The sequence below is a fragment of the Lynx rufus genome, unplaced genomic scaffold (assembly GCF_022079265.1).
Source record: "Lynx rufus isolate CCGP_SWC_20201006 ecotype Redwood Valley unplaced genomic scaffold, mLynRuf1.p SCAF_6, whole genome shotgun sequence".
NCBI classification, from domain to species: Eukaryota; Metazoa; Chordata; class Mammalia; order Carnivora; family Felidae; genus Lynx; species Lynx rufus.
This window is the reverse complement of record NW_025814878.1, coordinates 33993676-34014523: the sequence shown is the minus strand read 5'-3', so window position 1 is coordinate 34014523 and position 20848 is coordinate 33993676. Positions and strand designations below refer to the sequence as shown.

The following is a 20848-nucleotide window of genomic DNA, read 5'->3' as shown; positions in this document are numbered from 1 at the left end:
TTCTCCATATTGTGTCTGAGCTGCCAATTAGACATCCCAAGCAATGTTGTCAAGAAAACAGTAGGATACATAGGTCTTTTATTTAAAAGAGGTACACACACACACACACACACACACACACACACACACACACACACTGGAATATTATTCAGCCATAAAGAAGATATTGCCATTTGTGACAATGTGGATGGACTTGGAAGGTATTATGCTAATTACACAAGTCAGAATGAGAAATACAGCTATCATATGATTTCACTTATATGTGGAATATTAAAAAAAAAGGCTCTTACATACAGAGAACAAACAGTGGTTGTCAAAGGGAAGGTAGGTGGGGGGGGGGGATGAGTGAAATACAAAAAGAGAATTCAGAAATACAAACTTTCAGTTGTAAGTAAGTCACAGAGATGGAAAGTACAGCATAGGGAGTATCATCAATTATATTGTAATAATGTATGGTGACAGATGGTGACTACACTTAACTTGGTGAGAATTGGGCAATGTATAAAAATGTTGAATTCATATGTTGTACATCTAAAAGTAATATAACATTGAATGCTAATTATACTTAATTTTTTAAAAAAGTAAAATATAATAGAAGTTTTGAACAGTAGACAGATTTGAGTCATCAGGAGATAAATGGGGTTTAAAGGCACATGAAAGAATGAGATCTTTTAGGGAAGACAAACAGAGAAAGGAAGAGAGCTAAGGATTGTGCTTTGGGGCTCTACAACTTGACAGGTCTGGGAAAGGAGGGTCCAGACAAGGAGATGAGGGGGGAGTGGACAGTCAAGTAGGAATAAAGGCAGGAGACTAGTGCCCTAGACAGTAGGTTAAAAAATTAAGATGGAGGGGCACCTGTGTGGCTCAGTAGGTTAAGCATCTGACTCTTCATTTTGGCTCAGGTCATGATCTTCTGTTTTGTGGGATCAAGCCCAGTGTAGGGCTCTGCACTGACAGCACGGATCCTGCTTGGGACTCTCCTCCCTCTCTCTCTGCTCCCTCCCCCACTCATTTCTCTCTCTCTCTCTCTCTCTCTCTCTCTCTCTCTCTCTCAAATAAATAAGTAAACTTAAAAAAAATTAAAATGGAGAGATGATAAATTGTGGCAAAAAGGGGGATTGAAAACAGAATATCAAACATGGCAAAGTGGGAGTTACTGTGGACTTTGAAAAAAAATTAGTGGCAATGGAGAAATAGTAAAGAAAATTTTATTAAATGAGCTGAGGTGAGAAAAATGAAGGCAGTGAGTAAAGCCAGCTTCTTCCAGGACTGTTGCTTATAAAAGACAGAGAAACAGGGCTGTAGGGAAAGAGACTCTGGGCAGGCTAGGGAGGTCTGTTTGTTTATATATGCTTTGTCTATGTGGATATTGGAGAACATTTTTATACTGATAGAAGCAGTCTAGTGAGAAAGAGAAACTCACGGTATAGGATCAGCGTTCTTGCATAGCTGAGAGAAGATGAGATCCAGGACTCAATTGGAGGGTTTGACTTTAGAAAGGAACAGGGACAGTGCATCTGTTGCAAGGAGAAAATTCAGAGGTGATGCATATGGATGCAAGCCAACTGGGAGGTTTAATAGTGAGACAGTAAATTCTCTTTTAATTGCCTCACTGTGCTTCAGTAAATAAGGGATGAGAGTGATCAATCTGAATGGTAAAGTTTTGAGGGGGAAGAAAGGGAAGTCAGGGTTTTGCAAAAAATAGGGAGAGAGTGTATATGAATGGTATGGCCCACGAAAACGAACTTAACATAGATTTTCTAATAATAGTGATACAGATGTGCTGAGCCATCAACGTGGTTGTCAGGTGTTACTTAGGACCTGTGAAATTCATGGCCGCCCATGAGTTAGGATAAGCAGCAATGCTATAAACCAACATAGCCATGTGCCTGTAACTGTTACCGCATTAGCATCACGCTCTTTTGAACCAATTAAGCAAATTAGACTCAGAGAACTGACTAGTAAATGAGCTTAGTTAGCATCAGTTTTCTGTGTTGGTTCCTTACATGCAAAGTGTTAAGTTCTGTTTGTTTTTAAATAAATTATTAGTAATTAAAAGGAAACTTTAAAGTGTCCTATCATAGATATAATTAGAAATTGGGACAAAGTGTTATGTGCAAAGAAATAAAAAACATTATATATATATTGGGGGGAAAATATCTGGTAACAATCTAAATACCCAACAGTAAGAAGAGTTAAACAAGTTATGACATATCCATATGCAGTTTATTTTACAGTTCTTTTCATATCAGAAATATAATTCTAAGACTATTATAATAATGAAGGTAATTCTATAGGAAAGCATTTAACACATGCAAAACACTGTCTGAAACAGCTCCTGCCAGTCTCCCCAGATCATCTGTCCCCTCCTTGCCTTGCAGACTCTTCTCCAGCATGCTGTCTTCTGCTGTTCCTCAACTGTCCAAGCACATTCTTGCTTCAGTTCCTTATTGTGTGTTATTTCCTCTGTCCAAAACCTTATCCCTCAGACTGTCTCATTCCCCACAACCCCTTTTCTTCATATAGGTCTCCAGTTAAGGGTCACCTCTTCCAAAAGATCTTAGACTATTCTGTCTAAAATGACTGAACCAGCTCTCACTCCCGTAACCCATCTTTGCCTCTAATCAGCGTACTTTTAATACTCTGGTATTACTCTTTCCATTTATGTGTCTACTTGTATAATGTCCATCTCCCCCATGAAAATGGTTTTTCTCTTTCATCTGTGTATTTTCTAAGCACTGAGAACAGTGCCAGTGGATGCTCGCTATATGTTTGTTACATAAAAAGTTAATAAGTTGATTAATTATATGAATTAATTAAATGAATATCTCATTACGATGAATTAATGAAGTAATAACATTTTAATAAACTCTATAAAGATATGGCTGTGCTTTGAGATCTGTGAGATCTTCTCTTGCTCATCCAGAAAGATTTCACTTCATTTAGGTATTAGTAATTACCCAAAAAGAACCAGCACAGCCTCTAGATGGCAGGTGAAGTGTCGGACCAGAAAAAATATCAAGGTAGAGCAGATGAAAATTGGAAAAGCTGCTCCCTATTTAGCACAAGAAATTATATTCTCTTTTAGGTCCTATACATTCATGAGAGATGTGGTTGGCATTATCATCTTCTCTGGAAAGTAAGAGTGATAGAGAAGTCAGAAAGAAAGGGGAGAAAGACATGTGCTAATTGAAGAAGCAGAGAAATTTCTAGCCAGAATAAACACTTCTATCAACAGAGCAGGACTCCCAGACTGCCATCAAGAACCTAATGACTCAAAAGTTCTGCTCTCAAGTACTGCCACACATTTTATCTAGAGCTTAGTCCATATATTAAGCCTTTGTTCTTGGTTCAAATATAGACCCCTGAGAGATGTAGCATCTGATGGTGACTGTGTGTGGCTTACACTGCAGTATAAGGGAAGATTCTGATTATAAGTAGCAGGAAAGGCCATAGGAATATTGAGATTTGAAGGTTCTGTGTAGAGAGGAAGCTGAGAGAAACTGAGATTTTAGAGCACCCTAATTCAATATATAAGGCTGCTTAAAAGAAAAAAAGGTTACAAATTCACACCTTGGACTAAAACCTGCCCTGCTAAATCACATACCATATTAACTTCCTTTTAGTTACATGCACATATTCAAAAATATACAAAATGATTTTTTCATCCAAGTGTGATTAAATGAGATTTGGAAAATGGCCACTTGGTGAGATTATTATAATGCACTTGAATCAACAATTTTTATAGTAAAGAACATAAGATGGATTTGATCTATTGTTTATTTTTCAGTTTGGATAATACAGAATGTTTTTTTATTTAAAAAAATGGGCAAATGCTAACCAGACAGAACCCCATAGTATGAAATACATTAGTACATTAAAAGATTGTGTAAAATATCTCCTGCAAGGAGAATTGGCCCTGAATATATGCACTACATATTTCCCCAAAGCAAATTTAACTTGATCCATATTTCCAAACTTAAAAGTTTTCTCTCTTTATTAAATCATAACACATATAACAGGAGTAAACTTTCCCAATCAGTGTGTTTGCTTAAACTAACTGCATACTTAAATATCCTCCTCACATCCAGCCCAATCTTCCTAACGCAATGCAAAACAGAATAATGTGATGCTTCTTGGAACCATGGTTTTTAAAAATTATTTTTCTAATAATGGTGAATATAATTCATCTTACTTAGATTTTTAGTCTTTCCTGGGAAAATGACATAAAAATCCATTCTATTCATGATGTTGTTTTTATCTAGAGGTATTCTAATTTATAAAAGAAGACATGTTGCCTTTAAGATAAATCTATTGGTTAAATTTGACCATACTTCCCTGCAAATTAACTTTTTGATCAACAAATTGTTCTCAGTGAAGGATCTTTGGGATTGTCAGCACTGTTGGTGGATGCTTGGTAAACATTATATTATGCCATCCATTTAATATGGGTTTTGGATTACAAATAAAGGTTCCTGATCTATGGAGCCAGTCAAACGTTGCTTTAGCAAGGAATCGGATATTGTGCCTTCTGGATGGAAGAAATGTCAAATAATTAAAAACAGATGCCATTCAATGTCAATGCAGTCTTTGACAATGGATACTTTGAAACAATATTCCAGAAATCTTCAGATCTTGTCATATGCCAATATTCTGTTAATGCAAACCTTCTTTTCTTCCTTCCTTCCTTCTTTCCTTTCAACAAATTATTTTTGGGCTTCAGTTATGTGTCCTGGGCAGGGAGCAGGCAAAACCCAGGTCTTCTGCTCATATTTTCTGAAGTCTAGCAGAGAAGATGGATAATTAAAATGTAATGGCAGTGATGTGTGATGAGTGTGATAACATAGCATGTACAAGATGGAAAAAGTTTGGGGACCTCACTGAAGTTCAGAAAAAAGAGTCTTAAGAACTCCTCCTGTGAGCCTCCAGCCTCCTCTCTTTTATATATGTAGGGTCTCCAGCACCTTCTGGAACCTCAGAATAATTGGTCTTATTTGAACTGTGCCATATATGTCAACTATGCTGGCTGTTGAGTATGATCTGAATTGCAGAAGCTGAATGAAATTTCCAGTCCTTTTGGATACTGTTGGTGCCAGCATGCCTTCTTGCTCCAGTAGCAGTTATACTTACTGACAGGCACCCGGCCACACTGGCCAGGCCCTTCAGAATACTTTTTTAGTTTGTACCTGGGCTTCTTGCACCAACACTAGTACCCTCCAGGATGGTAGGGATGGGAATGGTAGGGCAGCTGCAGTTGAGATTGTGATGCTATGGAAATGTGGGACTTTGAAGTTCTGTTCAGTTAAAGAATGGGACAAAGATGAGCCTCCCCAACCAGGAGTGAATGCTGTGGGGACCAAGGGCCTCCTCATAAGGAGAGAGGTCTTATAAATCCCTGCCTGGGTAGTGTGAAACCCTTCATGAACCCAGCTCAGATGAGTCACTCTGATTTCAAAAGGTACAGGGAAGGAACGTGTTAGTCTGGTGGGGCTACCCCTTAAGGTCAATTCTGGAGTGTAGTGGGGAGGCTAAAGACTCTGGTCTGGCTGCCAGCATGGATGCTGGGGTAGTCACACTGATTCTACAGGGAAAGCAATACCCCAGCAATTTCTGGCAGAAACTCCTCATGCTTTACTAGACCCAAGACTCAAACAATACAGCATCTACCAAACATCTTTTTGCTTCTAGAGACTGGACTTAGGAGGTCTAGATTCCACCACTTCTGATACTCAGATCCACTTCATCCATTTCTCTTTTTCTTTCACTTTCTTTGTGTCCTCTATCTTTCCAGCCCCACATAATTTTATGTTAATTGCCCCATACCTTTTGCTGACCACTGAGCATTGATGGGACTTATGATGGTCTATCCTGACAGCCGATTCCTGACACCGAATCTCTGTCAACTAAGAATAGGACCCTTGGATGTTAATGCTCTGCTCTAAATCCCAGGAAAGCTGACCCACTCAGGCTCTGGGTCATCTGGCTTCTCTCTAAGTTTCACCAATGACAGGTACTCTTAAGATAGGCAGTAAATTGGCAAAAAGAAATGAGAATCCAGGTATTTCCTTTTCTCTCCCTGTGTACCAGAGATCCCTACCATGACCACATCTCCTGTATGTCCTATTGGTCATGCCTGATAAGGTTCCAGATTCTAATGATGGCCTCCATATATGGGCTCCATTAGCACTGTCTATACTCTCTGTCTTCAGCCTAGGATTGAGGGTAGTTTTCTGCTGCTGCAGAAGCTTACTTCTCTGATCGTTGCATCAGTATTGTACTTGATTGTTATTTTTATAATGAGAAAAATACCTCTAACAGAAGAAAAGTATGTCAGGTATCTTTTTTGAAAAATCCTTCAAGAACCCCAGTGTTAACGTTACAATGTCACTTGCACACCAGGGAAGACATTATGAAAGAAACTTGGCTTATCTTTGTGAAATATTACTGCAGCACCTTTATCTTGTAAAATCCCACTGTTCCTTCCCAGAGTAATGTATTCCTCTGTTAGTCTGACTTTTTTAATTTTAAAGAAATAAATAAAAATTCTTAAAGAAATGCCAGAATTTTCACTGAGTTTACCGAAGCGTAAAGGATGAGGTACTGGAATGGAGGGAGAATTTTACTTTTCAATTTATGTATCCTTTGAAACTATTTTACACATTTTTACTATATGCACTTGTTAGTTTTCTAATAAAGTTGCAAGAAGGAAATCCTGAGAAGTCTGTTCCATTGTTGAGTGATCAATGGAAATATGGACAGAAACATGATGCAGCTATTGTGGCTACATGTGTCCCAGTGATTCACTGATGCAGCAAAATTATGGCTGTATCTCATTTGTAACTTCCTACCTTCTTTTTGTTCATCCCTGTTTAGAACTTCCTTAAGAAGTCACTATGGGATTGTCAAGCAGCTCCTGCACCCCAACACATATACAGCTATGATTTGAGACCATTTTAGCAACAGAATGATAAGATATTTTCCAGGGGCTACATTTCCTGGCCCTCCCTTGTACCTTGTAAATAGTTCACTCTCATGGGCTACAAGCAGAAATAGTGAGTGTCATTTCAGGGAAATGAATTTTGATAATAAGTGTGTTGTTTAGCCTCTTTCTCCTTCTGTTGGCTAGATGTGGATAAAATGATGAGACTTTAAGGAGAATAGTGAAATTACAAGCTAGAAGAAGCCAGGGTCTCAGAGTCATCTGTATGGAGCAGTGGTGCATTCAGTATCATTGGAGAATTCCTCAGCATGCCAGAGGCCTTTGCAGGAGGTCTGTGAACTCCAAACTATTTTCATAATAACTGAAAAAAATCAGTGATATTAGTAAATGTGGCTTTTTGATATTATATAACAAAGTAAGTTAACATTTGGGACATCTGCATAACTCAGCAGATAAAAATTTCCAAATGACTCCATACATGATGCTACAAATCACCCAGAGGTAAAAGATCCATTCAAAGTACAAGACACACACCTGGATTTTAATATAAAAGAGTATCAAAGTTCATTATACGGTCCAGATTCCATGTTGCAACTAACCTTTAAAACACTGCCACTTACCAAGTCTGGGTGTAGTATCAAAGAATATTCACTATGGTTTGAAATATTTCCAAGTGTCTGAAAAGCTATGAAACTCCTCTTCTCTTTGTGTAGTACACTGTGAAACTGTATTCTTAAAAATATATTACAACAAAAACAATGTCACAAGAGATTAAATGAAGAAGAAAACATGAAGTCCAGTTGTCTTTTATTACCCCAGACAATAAAGAGATTCACAAAAATGCAAAACAGCTGCAAACCTCTCATCAAATTTTTGTTTGAGAAAATATAGTCATCTTTCATAGAAATATATGATCTATATTAACCAATAGTAGGTTTATTATTACTTTAAAATGAATTAGTACATATGTTTAATTTGCTCAGCTTTAATTTTTAAATGTATAAATATTGATAAATATAATGCATGTAAACAAAAGTTCCTTAGAGTCCTTAGTAGTATTTAGGAGTGTAAACAGGTCTTGAGATAAAAAAATTTTGGGAACCACTGTAATGGAAGAAATCCACCTGTTTATTAGGAACTGTTATGGTACAAGAAATACATTCTTGATTTTGAGACATTAATGTATTTTTGGTGTTTACATTTTATATCACTTAACCATGTTCTAACTAATGTAAGCCCTTGTGATCTGTAGCCCAAACCCAAGAGTGAGGTATCCTACATTTAACTCAACTTTTCTGTAGCACCCACTTGACACACACTTGAATATCTTTACTTCTACTATTAAGGAGAGTAGCTTGATGGGTGCCAGATAATAAAGATCAGCCAAATAGAAAAAAGTTTTGAGAACTTTTTAAAATGTTAGTTGCTTGTATTCTTTAGGGGCAAAAAAAAATCATTTAATTTCTACTTAACCCTGGTCAGGAGTCTTCATCTGTAAATGTTACTTTTAAGCCAGACATAAGTATTTGCATACATTAACATTTGCATTATTTGATTCTAAGCTTCTCAGTGCTTTAGAATGAACACACACATTTTGTGCTTATCATCTACCTGCAAAGCAATGAAAATATGTCTCCTCCTGTTTTCAGTTACATTAAATTAATTGATCACTTTATTTACAGTAGTAAACAGTGTAACCAAAACAATGTATTTGAATTTAGATGTTCTTAGATTGTAGACAGTTTTTAGGAACAGCATTTCTTTTCTCTCTTTGTCATATTTATGATTTAAGTAATATAGTTACCTAATTCTTTTTGCATTCATATAAAAGGTGTAAGACAAATGCTTTCCTGTAATCCTATATCCAATCAATATATTATTTAAGGACTACTGACTCTGGGAAGAAGAAAGTACAGTTTTAATTGTTTCTATCTTTGATGCATGCTTCCTTTCCAAGTGGAAAAAAGGGAAAATGAATTTATGGGCAGTTTATATTTTATGCATTTTCCAACTTTTTTTCTTTCTATCCATTGTAACTGAAATCAGTAGACAGGTACCCAGCCAAACTGAAACAAAGATGGGCTGAAACCCTGCTCTGTTGGATGGGCCAGCCCCATTCTGGGATAGTTTTGTATAAGGTGCACATGGCTTAGAAGATCTATCTTGAGGATATTTCCTGATAGGTCTTTTCAGGTATGCTCAAGCTACACAGTATCGAGGTAGTTCATGCCATGTGACTCTCTGTCAGAAGCTCACAGCTAATGGCAGAGAATGTAAAGCAGGGTGCTTTGGTGGAGGTATGGTATGGCTCTGTCCCCACCTCTATGCCATATATAGAATAAGCAGAGGAACACAGTGCCCTATCATCTATCCAAGGGACTAAAACGCACCAGAGAATGCAATGTCCCAAGGAGAGCAACAACACTTATTTCCTATCACAAATTTCATATTTCTTTGTTTAAATTCATATTACCAACTTGCATTGATTTGGGGTGATAAGTTAATTACAAATAGTTGTTATCCTTAACCATTGTGAGAGAAAGAGAATGAGCAAAAAATAAAAATTATGTAAAATCTGTTGCTCACGACAGTAAAGTAGTAAATGGTTTTCTGTCATGTGCTTAGAATTGTCCTAAATGGCTCAGACAAGTTATAGTTTTTTAGTTGTCACCAAAGTCAAGGAGGTCAATACTGTTTTCCTCCTCATTTTGCAGATGAGGAAACTGAAGTCTATCAGTTAGCAATTAGCCTGATCTTCCCTCACGTCCACTGTTCCTCAGATCATATCACCATTCAGCCAGTCCCTCAAGCCAGAAACTGGGGACTCCATTAGGACGTCTCCCTCAACTCCCTTTCCCTTCCCACCTTCCAAGTCATACAAATTGTGCCCCCCTACTATCATTCCTAGAGATAATATCCATCCCCACAGTGACTGGCTGATGTAAATCACAACCCTTGACTGACCCACGGATAAACTTTCTCAAACCGTTTTCTTTTCTGCCTGTCTGACTCTCCAATCCATTTTCAACCACAGGCAACAGAGTGATCTTTCTAAAAGGGCAACTTGTATAAGGTCATTTACCTGCTTGAAACACTTCAGTGGCTCCCTGTTAGCTACAAAATAAAATCAAACTCTCTAGTGGAATATACAAGGCTCTCCACAGTTTGACCTCTGCCTATCTCTACTTTTATCACCACCCATACTCCCCCACTTCCTGTAGCTCCTTATACTTAAATTCCCGTCACGCTGGATCTGATGGGTAAGCTCTTGCCTCCACACACATGCCATTCCTTCTGCCTGCAGTGCCCCTCCATCCCAACTTTTCTTGGCAAAACTCTGTTTAACCACACACATGACTCCAATGCCAGTCTCCAGGAGAATTTTTCTGATCCTCTGCCTTATGTTTCCACCCCTCTCCACCTCTATACTTCTAGCACTTACAATATACTTACCTCTCAGATTTGTTTTCAGAGCTCTATCTTCCATGCATCAGCTTGAATGAGAAGCTTGAACCATTAGCTAGCTTGGCTTTAAATCTTGGCTTTTACCTTACTACCCGAAAGACCGTGAGCAGATTACTCTGTTTCTCTGGATCTTTGTCTCTGCATTAGTAAAATATGAATATTAATTATATTAACATCATAAACTTAGTATAAATATGAAATGATTTCATGGGAGTAACATTCTTAGTTTGGGGTTCATACAACGAAAGTATGCAATAAACGTGAATTATCAGTATTAGCTATTCTCTGGGAACATAATAGAAGTACTTTTATCGCAATGAGTTGTCTTCATAGTACTTGCTTGTATGTGTTAAATATCTGTCTCCCGAGACTTAGAAACTAAAATTCATGAGGGGCGCCTGGGTGGCGCAGTCGGTTAAGCGTCCGACTTCAGCCAGGTCACGATCTCGCGGTCCGTGAGTTCGAGCCCCGCGTCAGGCTCTGGGCTGATGGCTCAGAGCCTGGAGCCTGTTTCCCATTCTGTGTCTCCCTCTCTCTCTGCCCCTCCCCCGTTCATGCTCTGTCTCTCTCTGTCCCAAAAATAAATAAACGTTGAAAATTAAAAAAAAAAAAAAAAAAGAAACTAAAATTCATGAGAAGTAAATTTGGTAAACCTTTCCACTGGTGTAATCTTATCATCTAGCATGTTATGAGTAATCAATATATGTTATTTGAATAAACTATACATTTAAAAAAATATGGTAGCAAACTAAAAAAGCTGACATGACCAGAAAACTGAGAAGTGTTCAAAGAGGATTAAAGGCACATTCGAGTATTACAGTTTCTCTGGATCATCCTTGCCAAGAACAAATAGTTCTATAAAAGACTGAATAAGATTAGATTGATAATATTTTGTAACTTAGTAATTAAATTGCATACCTCTTTATCAAAGTATAATCAATAGGCTGCATTAACCAAAAAAAAAAAAATTGAGATAAATAGTGGCTCATGTGTGAGAGTAGTAGTTACCTATGATACACAATTGCTTACAGTAGTTTGACTCTTTCACACACTTTTTAAATTCCTTTTAACTTGATTTCTATTAGCCATTGACGTTACTGAATGGCCAAGACACATTAATTTCACTTTTGCTGATTACTTAAAAATAATATACTGAAATTGCAAGAATAGGGTCCAATGGAGATAATTACTCTAGAAAATAACATCATAATGCCAAATTCCTGGCCAGTGAGAGTTGTGTCACATATGGAAAAGGGTGAAAATCTGAATATGTTTTCCTGTAGCCACGTAGGAGGTGTAAGAGGACCTGCTGGACATTTTTAAGAGCTGATTGTAGGACAAGGCCATCAGCAGGACTGGGCATGTCAGAGAGCTGGACGAGGTGCTACGAGAAGCCATAAAAGGACAGTCCGTTAGCCACAGACAGCCCTCTCACAATTCCTTGAGGCTATATATTAATTTGTTGAGAGGCTTCCTCCCTTCGATATCACTCTGCACCAATGCAGCCAGTCTCTGTCCTAACAGTCCTTGATTGTAACCACTCTTAGATCTTTTTAAACATAAAGATTCCCAGGCTTCTAGCCAGACTTACTGAATCAGTATCTCCTAAAACTGTGAATTTAAATTTTTTACTCTCTAGAGCTAAAGTAATAATAAATCCTTGTTTGCCTAGGTTAGTATTGGTCTCCCTTTGTTATTCTACTGTAATTCACTCTAAAAAAATGTCCCAGTTTGGATAAATTATATGTTCACCCTAGCTATATGTAGTTCAGTTGAGAAGCCAAGGTCAAGGCTTTCTCTCAACTGCCATTTCTTATATTTATGCTCCATATTTATGGAGCTCTTGCTAAAAACTTTGATACATATACAAATATAGTGTAGGTATATGTGTGTACACATACATGCATATATACATGCACATATATTTTTTAGACTTACATTTCACAGTAAGCAATGGTAAGCAAGCAGTGAAGTCTTCAGTCCTCAGTCTTCTATAAAATGAAGGTTTGGGCTAATTAGAATTTTCTTCAATTACTGTGTTTCTTGCAGAGTGTCGGACAGGACAGGACTCCCTTGCCCCCTTGCATGAAATTGAACGTATGAACTGAAACTGCTTCCGAATGTTTGGCACTTGCCCTCAGTCCTTTAAACAGCATCAGATCCAAAGCAAGAGACTGGTATGCCAGTGTCTGGCTAATTGCCTCCTGTCCTTTTTACCCATTGCTTTGTGTTCAGTAATGACAACCATTAGATGAAACTTGAAATGACAAAATGAACCACACAAAAACCAAAGTTATCAGTAACAAGATTCTAGTCTAACATTTGTGGACAGCTCTGTGATTTCAAAATTGGATTTTTCTCACACCCAGAGTGCCAACAACTAAATCCATATAAGTTGGTGGCTTAATTTATATAAAATCAGAATAACAATTATTTTCCTTTTTTTAAAGATGGGTTAACTGGTTTCTAAAATTTAAGACCTCAGAAAAAATAATCATATACTTTGCTTTGTTTATCTCTGCATCTCTACTCCAAGCCCAGTCTGAGACCTAACTTGTGGTTAATAAATACCAGCTGAATTAAACTGAATAAATTAATAAAAAAATAAAAATACTCCTAGTCTAGGTCAGTAATTCTCATTCAGGGGAAATTTTGCCTCTCAGGGAACATTGGTAATATCTGGGGACATTTTTCGTTGTCACAATAGAGAAGAGGTGTGACTAGCATCTAGTGGGTAGAGTTCTGTCATGCTGTTAAATATCCCACAATGCACAGAACAGCTCATAACAGCACAAAAATTTCCAGCCCAAGATGTCAGTAGTGTCACAGTTGAGAGATCCCTCTTTAGGTCAATACTATAGACTGCATTACTTTCAATTTTTTAAGTTTATCAATTTTATAAACTTCTTATCCTTCTGTAAAAAATAAAATTGTTCACTTTATTATTAGTATGGGATAGAGATCAATTTCATTGATTTGGCCATCAGGACACCAACCAATTATACACCATACTTGCCTCCCTTTACTTCCTATTATTACTCTTTAGCTAGAACCATTTATAGTGGTGATTCTCTGTACCATACTCACTTAGAGGGCTTGTTAAAACACAGATTGTTGAGTTGCTTCCTCAGAGACTTTTAGTTAGCCAGTCTGTAGTGGGACCTAAGAATCTGCACTTCTAACAAGTTTCTTGGTTGTGCTGATGCTGCCATTCAGGTGCCACCTTTAAAAAAAAATGATCTATAGCAACACAATCCATCTTTTTGCAAATTCCCAAAATTACTGTGGTCTTCTCCTTCTCCCAGGTTATTTATAATGAGGACTGTCTGCTTCTGTTTATAAATACAGTAAATCTTCATTATTAATAAGTTCCACATTTTCAAATTTGCCTACTTGCTGAAATTTCTTTATAATCCCCAAATCACAGTGTTTGCTTGAATGGTCATTCATGCACATGTGCAGAGCAGCAAATACTTGAGTCACTCGATGCACATATTCAGAGCTGAGGTTGAACAAAGATGTTCTACATCTTGTTTTAACTCTCATACTGTGAATAAGTGCCCTTTTCACAGCCTCTTTGGTGTCATGTTTTCTGCATTTGTATGCTTCTATTGATGATTTTGCTGGTCAAAATGGCCCCCATAGCGCTGATATGCTGACTAGTGTTCCTAAACACAAGAAGGCTGTAATATTCATTACGGAGAAAATGTATGTTATATAAGCTTCCCTCGGTATGCGTTCCCACAGTACTCCCCACTGTGAGTTCAATATTAATGTGTGTGTGTGTGTGTGTATAACAAAGGGTGTTTTTATGTTATAGATATGTTTATATTATATATATATATAAATACATATATATACACATATACATATATATATACACACATAGATGCATACATATGTGTGTGTTTTTAAATAAAAAAAATGCATAAAACAGGTTATATATTGATGGGTTGATGAAAATGTTGTGACCAGAAGTTCACCAGAACCTGATGCTATTTTTCCTTTAGGAGCAATGATTCAGTATTCACTAACTCAGTATTTGCTGTGATTTTAGAAAATAACTACCCTAAGTAACAAGAATTGACTATAAATAAATCTTTCTCACCCACCTGCCCTACTTTTTCCAACTTCCCTGTCCACATACAGCTTTCTTTCTATGCATTCAAATGACTCCTTCTATATGCAAGACACTTGAAACAATAAAAAACTCTGCTGCAACATTGCCTTCTTACTTTTAATGCCCTACTGGGTTGGTTTTACATTTTATATTCATTGGGTTTCACCTTTGTTAAGCATAATGCTGGGTACTTAATGGGTGTTTACTAAATACTGTTAAATTAATTAATGCAAGCATGTTGTCTCTATGAATATAGCAGTGGTAGTATGGATTAGTTTATTCCCTGAAACCTGACAAATTTAGAGGAAAGAGACCACCTCACAAGTCAATGTTATGAAAAAATAAGTGACAAAATGATTTTTTTTCACTGAAGGTCAAATCTATTACATCCTATTTTTTATGTGTGTGTTCGTGTGCGTATTTGTCTATGGGTTTGAACCATTTATTATGGTTCAACTGAATTAAGTGTTTTTGAACCTGTGAACCTAAGAAAGAAAATGAAAGCTTGCTTATTGGCATGTCAGAAAAGGAGAAAAAAATTGACATGACACTAATTGCTGAACAGTGCATCCATTTCCATTCCCTATCCATTTCTAGATTCTGGATTCTATCAGAGCTTCACTTTTGGCCCCAGAATAGAAAACTCTTGTAGGTGAATATTTCTTACAGAAGAGCTCATGGTAATGAATATTCCTGGATCATGGACAAGCTGCATGTAGGACCCCATATCTCACCCCCTAAAAACATTTGAAGAGTTATGTTATATTGATAACATCAGCCTGACAGGATGGCTTTTAAGGCCAACTGCAGTAAACCTGGTAAATATCCCCAAACTCTGAAAACATATAATGTTCTTTCAGGCACCAGTGCAAAGGTCTGTTGTTGTTGTTGTTGTTGTTGTTGTTGTTGTTGTTGTTGTATGTTTGTGTGTTTTCTAGTCCTTTCTTTCAAACGCCCTCATATCAAAAGCCTAGAAGTGAATGGGTAGGGGGTTATCTTTCATTAGTTTATTCTCACCTAATAACTGAATCCAGTGATCCTAATCAATTTTTTTTTTACTGGAGATAAATAGATTTAACACTCAAAACAAATAGACATAGCTACTTCTTGAGCACAAATCAGTCAGAACTGAAGCCAACCACAAAGTGACTGGAGTCCAAGAACCCCATTGCAGTGCTAAGTGTGAAACTGTACTTGCTGCATCTTCAGGATAATGGAGAGAAGACATCTTAATAGAGGAGCCAGGACAGTGGCACAGCACTCAGGGGGCTTGGGACATTGTTATTTACTAAAATTTGGGAAGTATTTCAAGATTCTGACAATTAGGCTGAAGCAAATATCTATGAAGTCAAGTTTACCGAATCAGAACATTTATTCTTTTTGAGAAGCACTAACCAGTAAAAGACTGATTTTTTATTTTTTTAAGATGCTATCTGAACACTAGATTTGGCTTGTGTCTTTTCCAAATGGAGAAACTACCTCTGCAGATGAAATTGTCTAATACAGAAAGAAACCTGCTTCATATTTTCTATCTCCATCCTAAGGTTCGATATTCATGAAGAGAACTTTAAGAAATATTCACTACAGAATAGATTAGAAAAGTCCCCAGTATTGTAATTTGCAGGGCACATGAACATATTAGAATCACCTAAGGGGCATTTTCATCTTATCTTCCCCAGAAGATGGTGGTGTGCTTCCCTATCTATCTCAGAGCCTGTGAACTGATAGGAGGGACCATATCCACGGGACTGAGGTGGAAGAAAACATGAGAGCTGCAAATCCAGAATTTAGATCTATACAGTAGGGAAAGGAAGGGACTAGTCTGATCCTGGGTCTATTGGAAACTCTAGGAAGCCAGGGGAAGCCATTGCAAGCACTATGAAGAATTAGTAAAACAGAAAGAAGAATCAGAAAAATATGTTAAAAGGCCAAACTTCTAGCACTGGACATTCTGATGGGAAATTCCTTTTTTAGTTGTATGCTATCTGAAGGAAATTTTCACTTTCTGGCCCTGGTTTCTATGAGATGAATGACTGTATTCCAATAACCCAGGACTGTGCTGCACACAGATGTAGATGATCAATAAATACACATTGAGTGATTAAAGCCTTGCTATCCAGAAAAAAAAAATCCAAACTTGAATGCTTACTGACTACTACCAGTTAAAGCTCTAAGTCAGAAGCAGACCACAATGACAGTTGATGTTTTGAAAATTATTCTTGTCACAAACATACCCTGTCGGCTGATGATGTGATGTTTATATGTGTGGGCAAAAGGGGTTAGCAGGTATCTGTAATCATTCTGTCCTTTTGACCTTTTGTTTTCTTAATCTGTCAATGGCAATTTGGCATGATGTGACCTTTTGAAGTCCAGGGCTGTGCCTGTCTTGTTCACCAGGGCCTGACACAGAGTAGCTACTCAATAAATATTTGTTCAGTGAGTGAGAAGCCCTTTAATAGTTGGGAGCATACACCTCTGCAGAGCAATAGACTCTAAACCCATTCTGAAATCACTTCTGCTTTCTTGTCTCTTCAAATCCAAAACAGTAAGAACACACAGAGCAAACTCTCCATCAAGTAAAAATCCCCCTATGACTACATAGTCTAAGGTTAAATATAATTTTTTCAACTTGTCTTTTAGGATTCGGAGTTCTTAGTTTCAACACAGTGTTCTCAGAGGAAGCTCAAAGAGGAGAGAAAACATGTGAAAAGACTAAGTCTATTTATAAATTACTTTTGGTGCTGCACAGAACATGGTCAAAACTTGAACTTCTTGTGATCTGATGAACCTTCTAACCTTCTTAACATTAACCCTGCTATCCTTCTCCCTTCCTAAAGTCAGAGAGTGTATTTAATGGATTCTGTTGGTTACTAAGCTCTATTTAGCTGTCCAGCACTTGTGGTAATTTCTTTGAAACTAGAATCTCCAAGCAAAAAGTAATTTATCTGGTTTCTTAATGCCAAAAAAACAATTTGCCTGGTGTATCAAATTCATTGAACTTTTGTGCGTCTTTATATAGGCAGAACTTAGGGCAGTGAGTCTATTATATGAATAGTATTTCTTTTTTTTTTAATTTTTTAATGTTTATTTAATTTTGAGAGAGAGAGAGAGAGAGAGCAAGCAGGGGAGGAGCCGAGAGAGAGGGAGACACGAATCCAAAGCAGGTTCTAGGCTCTGAGCTGTCAGCGCACAGCCCGACGTGGGGCTCAAACCCACGAACTGTGAGATCATGACCTGAGGTGAAATCGGACACTTAACCAACTGAGCCACCCAGAGCCCCAATATGAATAGTATTTCTGTCTCCTTTTCCAATATCAATATTCTTTTTTTTTTCCTGAGTTAAAAGTATTTTCAAAACTGGAAAATGTACTTTAGTATCTTTTTAATTTCTAATTATTTTTAAATACTAATTATTTAAATGAAGAATTTTTTCAACCACCATTCAGTTTCATATTTGAAATTTCACCAGTGCCCTATTATTTTTGTCTTAATTTTATAAAAGAATCTATAACTTTAGAAAGGAAAATGACTTGTCTATATCATAAACCTAGCAAATGGTATAGCTAAGGTTAGAAACTAGGTCTTAGGATTCCAGTTCTTCCCACTATGCAGTCTTGTCAAAATATAAATATCTCTTAAGAGAGATTACATGAGATATTACCATAAAAAATTCTATATGTGGTATGAAGCTGCATTTTCATTCAGAGCAGCTGAATTCTTAAAATAATAGTTCACACAGACTATAGCTTTGTGAGCCCCCTATTCTTTAGTTTAACATAATATCCACCATCTACTATCATACTGTGTACATAGTACTCAATATATTTGCTAAATTAACAAAGGAATCACCTTTGTGATGCTTTTGATTGCCTCCATTACTACTTAGCTTTAGACACTGAAGAATAAATTGGCCAGAAAGGATCCTTAAGATTTTGAAATCATAAACAAAGCATAGATTGATTTTTCAGTTCTGGAAAGATCAGGCAAGTAATTTTCCAGCAGAGGGCATAGTGAAAAATAGTTCACTTGCCCTGAGCTAAAGAGTTTATGGCTTTGCTGGATTTTAGCAGTCACCTTTGGAAAAGATGTCAAAGCATGCTCCCTGTAGTTGGTTATTTCATGGCTTTGTTCCAATCACATAGAAAGAGTATATTTATGATATAAGAGAATACAATTTTACCTTCTATTGATTTTTGAAGGATAGAACAATTTAAAAGATGCTACATTTGATGGAAATGACAAAAACTTAGCAGAATTCTAAAATTATTCAATGAAAGCCTGGAGGTCTTATCTCATGCAAAGTAGATTCTCTGGTCCATGGTCAGTCACCTAACTAGGTCACTATGCTCTTAGTCGTTCCTTATTTCCTCCTTCTCTGAAAAGTTTGATTTGTTTCCTTTTGCTTTTGGACCTGGCTTCTGGTCAGATTGTCAATAACTAAATAAAACCAAGAAGTTGGAAACAGCTATGGCTTAGTAGAATGTCAATGGGGATAAAAGTAATGATATTCAAGTTTAGTTTGACTCTCTCACTTGAGCAATAGGAAAACCTTAAGTAAGTTCAGGAATGTGAAGTTAACTTACACCTGTAAATTAGCATATACTGTAAAACACTAGTTACTCATCAGCATCATTGTTACACAGTGGCCCAATACATGGGATGCAACTGTGAACTGATGAGAAGAATAATTCTTCATGCCACATATAGAATTTTTTATGGAAATATCTGATATAACCTCTCTTAAGAGATATTTATATTTTGGCAAGACTGGGTAATGGGAAGAGTTGGAATTCTAAGACCTGGTTTCTAACCTTAGCTGTACCATTTGCTAGGTCTATGATATAGAGAAATCATTTTCCTTTCTAAAGTTATAGATTCTTTTGTAAATTAAGACAAAAATAACAGAGCACTGGTGAAATTTCAAACATGACACTGAGTGATGGTTGAAAAAGAATTCTGCTATAAATAATTAAAAGAATGAATCATAATGAAAGGTCACATACTGATAGAGACTGGTAAGAAGAGACTGGTATCCAAACCCCACTGCAAATACTCTAGATCCAGCAAGCAGCTCCTGTAAATTCCACTCTGGAGCTCAGTGTCAGACACACATGTATAATGGCTCTATAAATATAGTTGTAGAACAACTGATACCGTGTTGAATGTGCCCATTACGTGCCACTCGGTGAGAATTTTGTGTACATCTCATTTAATCCTCACCACACACCTAAAAAATAGATGTTATTTCCCCACCTTATAAATAAGAAAATGAAGGCCAAAAGAGGAAAAGTGAATTGATTAAGGTAAGACCGTTTTTAGGCAGCAGAGAGAAAAATGAAGTCCTGGCTCATTAAGTCTGAAGACTAGGATGGTACCTAGTATAATCAGGGCCTAAGCATCTATGTGTGCCTACAAAGACCTAGATATTATGTTCTGACCCTAAACACATATATCACCTAATATTTTAAGAGCTATACATTTAATGCACAGGCTTCCTCTGTATTTTTGATTTATTATAATGACTCATTTATTCTGCACAAATGGCATTGGGCAAATAATATAAAGAAATTGGACTCCATGAGGTCATCTGTAAAATGAGATCTTTTATGTCCTCTCCAGCTTTTATAGAACTGTAATTCTGGTAAGGCAATGTTATGACAACACCTTATTAATTTCTTCACTGTTTTTCATTGGCTTCTTTTAACAATATTGTATTAGAGGATCAAAAAGAAAGAAAAACATGACCTGCTAATAATAAATAACACCTGTACTCATCAGGGTTTTCCTGAGACACAAAATCAATAGAGATATATCTTGTTTATTCATCTATATCTATCTATCTATCTATCAATAGATTATAATAAGGAATTGGCTAATGCAATTATGGGGTCTGTAGTTCCAAGATCTGCAATTAGCTAACTAGAAACCAGGAGACCTGATGTGTAGTCCAGTATGAGTCTGGAGACCTGAGAACCAGGAAAATTTATGGTGTAAGTTCCAGTCCAACAGGCTCGAGACCCAAGAAGAATCAATGTTTCCATCCAAATCCAAAAAACGGAAAAGACCAATGTCCAGCTCAACCAGTCTGGCAGGAGGAGTTCCTTCTAACTCAGCCTTTTAAAGTTTTTGTCTTCAATTGATCTGATGAGGCACACCCACAGTAAAGAGGGAGGGAAATCTGCTTTACTCAGTCTACTGATTCAGATGTTACTCTCATCCAGAAATACCTTCACAGAAACACTCAGAATAATGTTTGACCAAGGGCATCAGTGCCTCATGGTCCAGTCAAGTTGACATATAAAATTAACCATTGTGCCCCCAAA

At 36.9% G+C, this 20848-nt stretch overlaps 1 protein-coding gene across 5 annotated transcripts in view; it reads left to right on the top strand.

Annotated features, from left to right (window-relative positions):
- Window positions 1-20848, top strand: part of NKAIN2 (sodium/potassium transporting ATPase interacting 2) — a 995125-nt gene that overhangs the window by 549390 nt on the left and 424887 nt on the right. The window lies entirely within an intron of this gene.